The sequence below is a fragment of the Lissotriton vulgaris genome, chromosome 2_1 (genome assembly GCF_964263255.1).
Source record: "Lissotriton vulgaris chromosome 2_1, aLisVul1.2, whole genome shotgun sequence".
NCBI lineage: Eukaryota > Metazoa > Chordata > Amphibia > Caudata > Salamandridae > Lissotriton > Lissotriton vulgaris.
In genome coordinates this window covers 1,113,859,324-1,113,871,713 of record NC_141687.1, presented here as the reverse complement: position 1 = coordinate 1,113,871,713, position 12,390 = coordinate 1,113,859,324, and positions in this window count along the sequence as shown.

The following is a 12,390-nucleotide window of genomic DNA, read 5'->3' as shown; positions in this document are numbered from 1 at the left end:
GAGTGGGTGGGGAAGACGGGGGCGGGGTTAAGGGTAGGGGGTTGGGGGTTAGGGCGGTTGCCCTCTTTAAGCTGTCAGTCAGCGACAGCAAGGGAAGGGGACGAATATTTTCTGCTGGAACTGGGGGGGTGAGATTAGTGGAGTGGGGGTTAGTTTCTATTTGAAGTAAGCATTATGTCATCTTTTTCGCAAATCTTTGTGGGTTGGTTGGTTGGGGGGGTTAATCGCCAAGGTACAGTTAAAAAAGGGAAGATAGCAGAGGTAGCAGAGGAAGGACTATGTCATGTCTCAGGTAAAGCTTATCTGTTGGAATGTTGCTGGACTAAACCTAGCCAGGAAACAACATTTAGTGTGGGAGTAACTGCTGGCTCTCAAACAGCAGATCCTTGGCTTAACTGAAACCCATTCGGCTTATAAAGATAGGTCTATGCTGAATCAGTTAGGGTTTGACGTCTTAGTTTGCACCTCTCAAACAATCTCGATACAGGAGGTTTGCTTTGTTAAAATCCAAAATCTAAAAGTGCCAGTGCTGCGAACTCTAGCTGATCTTAAGGGGAGATGATCCATAGAATAGTTGTCAACTGCTGGTCGTAAGCTTACCTTCTGTTTGGTTTATGCCTCATTATTGATAACCCTGACATATTTTACTTTTTGAGTACTGAACTATTGGGTGGGATGGGGATCTGATTATTATGGCAGATTTTAATTGTATAATGGATCAGAAAATTGATACTTCAAATTGTAAGATATTCGGGCAGAATGCACAGAACCAGAGCTGCAATTTTCAAGCTTCTGCACATTTATCAACTCGATGATGTGTGTACGCTTTATCTTGTGCTGCCAGGGTTCACATTCTTTCCCAATTCACATAAACATTATTCACGTATCGATATGATTTTCACAAAAAGATCACTTATAGTAATTGCCCGAATGGAAATCTGCCCCAAAGTAACATCTGATCATAACCCCCTGACATTTACACCATGGGTGCGGCGAACGTAAGGGGTGGTTACCGATCGTGCTCATTTCCCAGGCACTTACTTAACAACTCCTATTATTGTACCCATCTTAGGGCAGCGCTCAGACAATATGTAGGTAATAACAAGGGCTCTGAGAACACACTAGCACAGTAAGTTCATAATACTCATGGTGACAGAGAATAGTCTAAGCTCCGTCACTTTGTCTCAGCAGGCTAGGAAAACCCTGCACAACCCAGCCTCACATCATCACCCATACACTATTTAAGAACCACATTGACTAGATAACACAACTTCGAGAGACTGCAGCTAAAAATGTGCATCGGACTAGCCTATATTACCTTTGTATGCCTAAATATGTATCTCAAGATTACAGCCATTGCTGATGTTTAACTGATTTGAACATGTTAAAAAATCAATACAAAAATTTAAACATAAACAAGGGCTCTGCTGCGGCCCATGTAGTTTGGGATTGTATGAAGGCTTTTATTAGAGGTGCAATTCAACAGTTTATTTTGGCTCGAAACAGGCATTTAGCTCAAGAAACGGAACAATTGCTGTGAATATGTTAGTTTAGAACAACAGCATGCACAGACAGTTAAATCCAGGGACCCGACTGAATGTGAGATCTATTTAAAGATGTTAGAAAATGGTCTATGCTGTATAGAAGACTGATGGAGAAAATCTTTGTCAATTTTATTAAATACAAGGCTAAATAATATGAATACGGGGAATGGGTTGGTCAACGTCTGGCGTTATAGAAAGCAGATAGTAAGACAAAATCAAATTAAAGCAAGCAAGGGAGAAGAAGGGCTTCTCTAAACTCAACCTCAAGAGATTATTGAACAGTTCGAGTCTTTTACGCTAAACTATTTGGGGAATCAGTCTCGAATAAAAGTAGGCTTACTGATTCCCTACGAGAAAGTCATCTTCCATGACTCAATTTTGACAAAGCAGCGATACTATAAGAAGAATATCATTAGGCGAGGTGGAGGGTGTAATCAAGGTTCTGCCCTTGGGTAAAGCCACTGACAAGGATACTATTCCTCTGGAGTTCTATAAAGTGTTCGGGGATATTTTGGCTCCAGAGTTTAAGGATCTTACTACTTATAGTTCTAACCGAGGGCAAGCTACGGCTTCATGGAGCCGGACTACTATTATCGATTTTTCTAAGAAGGGAAAGTCGCCGGAAAACAGAGGCTCCTATTGTGCCATCTCTTTGATTAACGCGGATGCTAAGGTATTTTCAAATATTTTGGCATACGTCTGGCTCTAAAATACACCAGCTTGTTTCTCCACAGCAGCATGGGTTTGTTTGCGGTAGAGATACGGTGTCACACATTAACACCGCTATAGTGGTCTACAACGTATCCGGCAAACTAGCAACATTGATAGGTATGATCATGCTGGACGTCGAGGAGGCTTTTAACAGGATAGCATGGTAGGCACTCTGGGGGACAATATTTGAATTTGGACTGGGGACCCAGTTTATTACTCTTGTTCAGAAATTATATAATAATCCGGTAGCGGTTGTTAATGTGAATGGGCTGTCATCTACACAATTCCCTTTTTAAAGTGGCACCCGTCAGGATTGTCCACTCTCCCCCTTACTCTTTGCACTTTACATCAAGCCTTTTAAAAGGCATCTCTTGCAAAATACTGGCATTCTTCCAGTAAGCCTGAGCAGTATGGAATTAAAACTTACTGCATTTGCGGGCGATATTACCGTCTTTGCTGTGAATCCTGTCAAAGCGGTAGCTCTTATAACAGATGAAGCCGAATATTTCCATTCTTTCTCCGGCTATAAGCTGAACTTATCAAAATCTCAAACAATCCTTAACTACCAGCCGATATCTTGCCAACATCTATGGAGGTTACTAATACAGCCACATATCTCGGTATCTGCCTGTGCAGCCGGGCAGAGAAGCTCATATCCTTGAATTATGAACCACTCCTTAAAGCTGTCACTACTAAATTAGGCAGCTGGCATCGGCTCCCCCTCAGTATTATCAGCAGGTGCAATATAAGAAGGGCCCTTAGCTGTATTAATTTGCCTTACAAACAAGGGGGCTTTAGTGTTCCAGACTTTACACTCTACTTCTGGGCTGCATTTACAGGAAGGATGTGGAGTCTGCTGAATGGGCAAGAAGCTGGACTTTCATCCCTGACTTTTCAATTAGCTTGTGGGAAGAGTATAGAATTCATGCTTTATAAGACCTCAAACCCCTACTATTACAGGTAGGTCAAATTTAAGGTAATCATGGACATAACCAGGATCTGGTATGAGATATCTAAGAGGTACTCTCTGCCTCTGTTGCATTAATATATAGTTTTATGGGGCAACCCTACTTCGCCTGACGTATTCCTGGATGCAGTCAGTTGGAAGAAATTGGCAGTCTTCAGGCATTATCTGGCTGGGTAAAATATATGTCATTCACAGTGTTCTCTCATTTATGGCGCTTAGAGATAAGTGTGAGCTTTCACATAACTCTGTTTTAAAATATCTCCAGGTAAGAGAAGGCACTATAGGTGTAATATATCAGAATCTTGTGGCATTTGTTCTTGATCACAACCTGTGTATACCTATGAAACTAAGTCGGCTAGTGAACACCGATATCACGGCTGGAGAAGTGCAGGATTCACTGGATATCTTAGATAGAGCAGTTGCCTCTATCAATTTAAAATTGCAACCACACAAACCACTGTTCATGCTCTACCATACTCCTGAGCTCATCTCTAAGTGGACAACATCCTGATTCCCTGATAAGTCATTTTGCCCTAAATGCAATTTATATGTTGCAGAACTTAAACATATGCTATTGGATTTCCCAATGCTTAGGACTTTTGGCAGCATGTTTGTACAACATTAGCCACGCAAAGCAGTCGCCAGGTTTAGCTTACTGATAAAGAAATCCTTCTTGGCCCTAAACATGACGTTAATAACTCTGAGAAGTCTCTTTTCTCTTTTGTCAATGTCTGTGCCCGCCTTTGTATCGCTAGGTCATAAATAAGTCTCAACAGTCCAAATCTTAAAGAGTGCTGGGTACTCCTCAGACAGGTCTTTGAATATGAGTTAGCCCTGGCCTAGGCTAGAGGCCCTCATGCACTGGGCAGGCTCAACGGGGTCTGGGCCAGTCTACAATGGGTTTAGCCACTTACCACATCTTATCACCATTTGTCGAAATCTTTTTCTTTTTTCCTTACACTCTTTCATTTTCAGCTTTTTATTGCGGTAATATTTATTTTAATTTGACCAAATGAAAAGATAGGGCTTTGACAATTTCCCTGGCCTATTGTTTTTTCCTTATTGTTGTATTTGCTTTCTCTACTGTTGGACTTATGCAGTGTACTCATGGCCTAAAAATATTTAATAAAAATATATTTAAAAAAAAAAGAAATTTCAAATGTTGATCAACAATGTTTAGTCCATGGGGGTAAACAGTGTCGTATCACATTTTATTGTTCTTTACCGAATGCTCTATGCTTCCTAACTTGGCAGCAAACATTCCGCTAGAATCTTGCTTGTGGGGCTTTCCATCCTCACAGCGCATGTAGTCCTTCAGGCACCTATTTTTTGGGTCAGGTCTATTGGGGTCTTTAGGATATTTTGGGGGTGACACGGTTGACAGAGCCTGGGTATTCAGATGAGGGCAGTTTTGGGGTAAGGTGAGGTCTCAGGCATAGGTGCGTATTTGAGGTATGGCGTGGTTTAGGACCACAGTGTGGTTTTGGGGCAGGTGGAGTAATTTTGGGAGGGTGACAGATTTGGAAAGGTGGTGGGATTGGGTCAGCGTATGTCATTGGGGTAGGTGGAGGGATTGGGGCAGGTGGAGTGATTGAGAAGGGGATGGTACTGAAGCATGGGTCCCAAAAACACTGCTGTCTGGGGTCCACTGGAAGTGTCAGGACTTCTAGTGAGTGGAAGTCCTCCAGGATGTCGTCGAGAATAGCAATCATACCGTCAAATGATTAACTGACACCCCGGATGGCATCCAGCATTACATTCACATCCACAGAGAAGTTCTTTAACATTTCCTGGTTCTCCTCCACCAGCAGTGCTGACAGGATGAGATCATGTGGAGAGGAGCCCGAGGTGAGGGAGACCCCAGTCCATTTTCAGCTGGGTGCTAGCTTCGTATCCGGAGGCAGGAGTAAAGGTGGTATCGCTGGTAGTGGTGAATAAGGCAGACACAGAAGCTGATGGTGGAGGCTGAGAAGTTTTGGCTTCCACCCCAAGTAGCTGGACAAAGTCAAAGCTCTCAGATTCTGATGAAGAAGTGTTCTCAAGGCCAGCCCCCCAAACTCTCAGTGCCACTGGTTACTTCAACTTTAGTGTGTGTCTCTGGCTGCTAGGTGTTTCCCCAAAGGTTAACCTGTTTCCCCGACATTTGCTATGAAAGAAGCTGAAAGCAGACATATGCACACATCAGTTAAACAGTTCACAAAATTAAAACAAATGATACACACAACAATCAATGACAAAACACTTAGGGCCCTGAATCTCAGTTTGGCAGAAGAGTAACTCTGTCTCAAATGTGAAGATCCCATATGTCATCTAATAATTGCCATAGATTTGTACTGAGGTGGACTGGAATTAATATAAACTATTGAGGAAGGATACCATCTGTTATTTCATAATGAAAGCAAAAGTACAAGTCTACAATGACATACAATCTGATTGATATTACCATATATTGCATGAAAATCATACTTTATAAACCAGAAACCTTTGTTAATAGTTGGGGATAAACATAACACATTTATGCACAAACAATGGACAAAGCTGGGTCTGTAATCATTTCACAATTAGCTTAACTCATGCAACACATGCTTACAATACATGCACTTCCACTAAATAAAATGACTTTAAAATGTTCCTATAGATTTAGCTAGTGTTTGCGCAGCTATGTCTGATGCATGGTGTACACCTCTCTCACATTTTCTGCATCTACAAGTGATAATTAATAATGTGGTCCTCCCCTCACAACAAACATATGTGTGTGTGTATGTGTGTGTGTGAGTGTGTGATTGAAGGCCTAATCCTGCTTTTTGGAAAGAGTTTAGCCAGGCACCTCCACAGAACCTGCACAACTGGACAATTATTCCCTCAAGTATTGGGCAATAGAAATAGTGTAAACTGTAAATATTTGAAAAAAGTGGTGTCTTGTTCCTGGAAAACATGTATAACCACTACTGAGACAAAAATTCCAATATATTCTAAACAAAGTGTACTTAATAAATTAAAGAATATCATTCTGCTCACCGTAAACTAGATAAACGAGATAGCATTCTGAAGTTTATCTCTTTTAATGCAAATGGTCTGAACAATGTTCGTAAAAAAAAGCCATTGAATGTTTGCTAAAAAATTTAAACCCTGACATTATCTATTTACAAGAGACCCATCATAGATATCAGGTCGATGCAGATAAAACATTTAAGAGCTGGGTTGGCCATAAGATATCCTCCTCAGCTGGACTGTCACAGAGAGGAGCATGTATATTGATAGGAAAACATCTAAGCTTTACTCTGGAAGGTACACCACAGACCCCAGAGGTAGATGGGCAGTTGCGCATGGTAAATTAAACAATGTACACATAATTCTTGCTACAATCTATGCCCCCATCTTAGATGATTTTCAGCCAATTTTACAGTTAAAAAATGCTATAACAGGCCTTCTCGGGTTAATAGTAAGGGGAGGCGATTTTAATTTTTTGCAAAATACTGTGGTGGACTCGTCCAAAAAAGATCGTCGTCAGAATAAACCCCATCTGCTTTGGCGATTCAAAGTTGCAAACTAGACCTTGACATTATGGATTATTGGCGAGTCAACAATCCTCTCAAACGAGAATAATAATGTTTTCAGGAAAGTGCAATTCTGCTTCAAGATTAGATTTTTTTCTAACCTCCAATGAATTAAAGCTACATAACTATGTTCATCTACCTAATGCTTTTTTGGATCATGCGACAGTCTCCATGGAGGTAAATCTGGTACCACAAGACACAAGCCCCATAAAACGATGGTTTTTCAACAAATCTAATCTCCTAGATTCTCAATGGTGTGCAGAAATTGAAGAATTCATTGAGGAGTTCTTTGCACGAAATAGAGGTACCGCCCCATTAAACATGATTTGGGATGCATTTAAGGCCACTCTACGGGGGTTAATCACATCTAAAGATATACCAAAACATAAGGCAAGAAAGGAGGAGAAAAGTAGATTACAAACTGATCTTACAGACGCAACCCAAGAACACTACAGGGTTAGATCAATACATTCTAGGCAAAAACTCTCCGAGGCTAAGAGTAGGATGAAGGATTTTTACTACACCCTGGGCGAAAGCAATAGCAATTTCTACGCTCAAAGGATGTACGAGGAGAGCGAGTATACAGGGAAGCTCTTGGCTTGGCAAGCCAAAGAAAAACAGGCTCGCAACAGAATAGATCAATTAACTGACCCGATCACTAAAATACACGCTAAGACCACAGCCTCAATTGGTGAATGGTTTCTGAAACGGAAGAGGCCTCATCCGATTTAATAGGGGAGTTTTTAGCTCAACTTACAGTTCCCAAATTAGATGATGAAGACAAATTAGATGATGAAGACAAGAAATGCCTCACTGAGACTTTTTCAGAGTCTGAATTAGGCGAGGTGATCGGTTCCCTCCCTAATGGTAAGGCCAACGGAGACGATGGACTTCTGATTGAATTTTTAAAAAAAATTGGAGGAACTCTACGTAAAAAACTTTTAGCTTTAGTAAATGATCTACTCCAAGGAGGATCCTCTCGGACTCTTTCCACACAGCTGTGGTTGTTAGTATTATAAAAAAGGGAAAGGATAGGGAGAATATAAATTCATACCGACCTATAAGTCTACTAAACACAGACTAGAACATTTTAACAAAGCTTTTTGCAAGTCGACTGAATAAAATAGTAGGAAGTCTGGTAGCTAACGATCAGTGCGGTTTTATTGCAGGCAGACACCTCCATACAAATACAAAGTTCGTATTGAAGGCACTAGATTTTTTTTAAACTAACAAAGTAAAGGCCCAAATCTGGTTCTTAGACGCGGAGAAAGCTTTCGATCTAGTGTCCTGGGACTGCCTTTTTGCTTTTTTGGACAGTTTTAGTTTCCCGAATGTTTATATCTCTCTTTTAAAACAACTATATCTGAACTTCAGGGCACAGATTATTATCAACAATTCTAATATTGGGACATGCCAGGTCACTAGAGGTACCCGACAAGGCTGCCCTCTATCGCCAATATTATTTGCATTATTTATTGAACGCCTGGCGATTGGGATTAGGAATACACAAATTAATACAGTTCTGGTAGCTGGCATGACTAATATAAAATTGTACGCAGATGATATTGCCCTTTTTTAGATTCTAACCCCTTAAGTCAAGCGAAAATGTTAAAAATATTCTCTGACTTTCAAAAACTAGGGGGTTATAAAATTAATGTTAACAAGACGGAAATTATCTTATTAAACTGCACTGTAGACACTTTAATATTAGAATTTAGGCAAATTTATAACCCAACGCCGAAGAGATATCTGGGAATATTTATATCGGACAATCTAGACGGCTTGTTCTCACTCAATTATTCACCGCTGCTAGAAAAGGTTGAAAGGTTGAGTCCCTTTATAGAACGCTGGAATGTATTACCCCTGTCTATATTGGGCCGAGCAGCACTGATACGAATGTCGATTTTACCCCTTTTTAATTTTCTATTTAATGCAGCACCCTGCGTTATCCAGGTCTCCTTTTTAAAAAAAAATAGATGCCCGGTTTTCCTCATTTCTTTGGGCCAAAAAGACTCCTAGGCTCGCACTTACCACTTTATATCTTCCATCTGCACAAGGAGGGTTATCCCTCCCAAATATTAGAATATATTATTTTGCGTCTTTTGCTCACCACAGTTTTAGATTTTTTTTTAGACACTAACAAGGCAGACAATTTTTTTATGAAGAAGATGCTGCCAGAGGTACAAAATAAATGATCCAATTAGAGCCACTAAAGACCCAAAGAAAATTCGCTACAAGTCCCTTCAGTGGATTTTTAGACAGAAAACCCAGTTTTTGAAATTCCACTCTATTTCAAGAATAACACAACAAACTTGATTAACTTTAACCTAGGGGAAGAGGGATGTATGGACAGTAAAATAATAAACCTCTGGAAAGACAATGGCTTTGAGAAAATTGAGGACTTCCTGGTCGGTAACAGGTGGAAGTCATGGGATCAAATAGCCAGTCAGGTGAACCATTCTTATTCCATTCTGAAATGGTCTTTTTTTATGATGAAACTAATACTCAGGGAGCTGGATATAGGAAATCTTTATTTCAAGGAAACTATATCTACAGCGTTGAATAGTAAAACTCTAAAAAAGATGAGTATTTGGATTAAAATACTAAAAGAGGACAAGGAGCAGAAATCCTCAAGTAAGATTACCGAGAGGTGGAAAAAGAGGGAGGATATTGAAATCAATTAACAAGTATGGGATAAAATAAATAAATTCAACAAAACAATCTTCCGCAGCGCTAACTTTAAACACATGCAACTTTTTAATAAATGGCTGATTTATAGAACTCCCTCCTACCTCCATAATATCTTCCCCCTAGTTGCCGACACATGTTTCTGTTGTGAGGAAAAAGGGAATTGGAAACACATTGTCTGGGAATATCCTAAAATTCAGCCACTCTGGAAGGAAATTGAAAAATACCTCTCCCTTGAGCTTAAAGCTTCTATAATTTTCGATGATTTAGTCCCTGTTCTAGGCTGTTCAGCAACCAACACCCAATACGATGAATTTCTTTTCATAGCTTCTCTAATAGCTAAATCGCTTGTACTGCAGTCCTGGAAAACCAACCAAGTACCGACCTTTCAGGCATGGAAGGCTAAATTATTACAAATCCAGGGCAGGGAAAGAAAATACGCGCTTAGATCAGGGGCGCTCAAAAAATATGAAAAGTTTTGGATGTGTTTGAATCGTAAAATATATCTTCATTACCACCAGTCTGCTTATATGCACTTTTATGCACTTTGGCACTTTATAATTATTCTTTGCACTTTATAATCAAGCTGTGGATACTTGAATGCCGATTACTTATTTATATTCATATGCCATGTACTGTGCTAAAACTTTTACAAATGTATTTTGTAATGTTGATATTGTTTTTATGAACTCTCAATAAAAATAAAATAAAAATAAAAAGTTCTGCTCACCTTAGTCATATGCTTTGTGATACCTATACAAATGGTTACAATACCACTCTTCCGTAATACTGAGCCACACAACTTCCTCATGATAGGTTCAAGGAAATTGGCATAGTGAGCATGAAGTTAAGCACCTAAAGACACTCGTCCCAAAAAAGTGGCTCTTTTTCACAATGTAGAGTGGACGATCCACATCTTCGCAATAAGTCTTTAGTCCAAATTCCAATTTTCATCTCACATCTGTGAACTGCAGCTTCCCTGTGGCTCAGATTGCAGTGAACCAAATACTTATGACTGTTACAGTTTAAAATGTATAGTTTAAACTGCCCATAATTGCATACTTTCTCAACTGTTTTGTGTTTAAACATGTGGCTATTACTTGCCCGTGACTTTTTTCATGTAACCTGTTGAGTTGTGGGATTTGCGGTCCAAAATCTGTAGTTTTTTTTCCTCTCATTCCCCGTGACTATCATTTTTTCCCTCCTAATTTCTCCCTTGCTTTGTATTCAGACCTGTATGTTCAGCCATCCACCACAGGTCCCATTTTGTGTTAGCAAGTGAGCGAAACAGACCCCCCTTCCCGCTCTAGCAACAGGGATATATCAGAGAGTGAGCAGAACGTGCTCTGAGACAGCAGTAATCTGCTGTGAGCTGTTTAAGCTGTGTTTTATAGGGAATGTGCACTCATTTATGCTTATAAGAGTGAGTAAAGTTTTATACAAACAGTATTGTTAGAGGACAAACTTTTTTATTTCTTTATTTTTATTTTTAATTCCACTTATATCACCAAAAAGCGCCTGCAACACAAAGAACACCACTTCGTCTAACTGTCCGCCCAGCGGTCACTGCATTCACCCTGGTCCATTCCACCTGGACCCTCACCTTTGTCAGTGAGTCGGTATAATCAAAGGGACAGATAGCCAACACCCAGGGATCGAGACAAAATCAGGAAAGGAGACCAGATAGATAGGTCAGGGCTCTTTGTTATACTCTGATCGATCAAGGCCACAAACTCTGACGGCAGCCCTGGCCCAATCTTCTGTTGTCAAGGGCAAAGGGTCTCTCCATTTAAAACAGATTTCCCTCCTAGCAATAAGGGTTAAATAAAAGAGCAACCTTCTAAGAGGCAGCCTTAACAACAAAGTTGGTGCTCCATCGTCTCCTAAAAGAATAAGAGTTGCATTTAATTTAATCTCATGATCAAAAATTACTTTAAGAGCTAGTCCTACAACGTCCCAAAAATTCTTCGAACAAGTACATTCAACAAAAATATGAACATCATTGGCTCCTATACAGCCACACTTCACACACTTAGGGGGAGGTTGAGGTGCAAACGTAGATATTTAATCTGTAGTCCAATGAAGACAATTAATATTGAAAAAAATGGTTTTGCTACAAGTTAGCAGGTTTAACCATTGAGTGGAGTCTTCATTACCTGTCCCAAATTGACAAAATGCCCTCCTCTGGTAGGGTTCCTCTCCATACCGCATGAGGGGGGAATTACTTTCTCCCTTCTGCCACTAAAAATTCCTCATGCCACTTTGCCGCTTCCTTGTTCTTAAGTCTAATATCTTGAAGCGACAGCTCTAATTCATACTTACCCCCAATATAATTTTTTGATGCCACAAACTAGGAGGATAATTCGATTAACTTAAATCTGGACAGCTCATTGTTGGTTTTGATGTTCAATACTTCCCAGGGGTGAACTCCTTCCGATGATATCAAGCCTGACCAAGTTGAGTGGAACACTGAGGCCATCCTTCAAATATTCTGGTGTTCAGGGGGAGTCCCAAATGGGGGCGAAATCAGAAAAGTATCCAATACCCCACCTCCTCCTGAGTCCATAACAAAGATCCAAGCCAGCTCTCTAAACCTTTATCCGAACCTTCTTAAAGAACTTAGGAGCCCCAAATGTATGTAGAAATCCCTCTATGCTCAAAAGCCTTACCATTGCCCCCAAAAGTTTCCCCCAAGTGGAATCATCTGTTTTTGCTAGAAGCAATTGAATATTTTTAAACTGAAAGGCAACACAATACCAATTAAATTTAGGTAAAGCTAATCCCCTTTTTTCAATTTACGCCTGAATCTTTTCCTAGACATTCTAGCACCTTTCTGGGCCCAAATGAAACTCAATACCCTCCCCTGGATTTTATCAATGCCTTGTTTGGTGAATCCCAGAGGGATAGCATTAAAAAAAGGCTT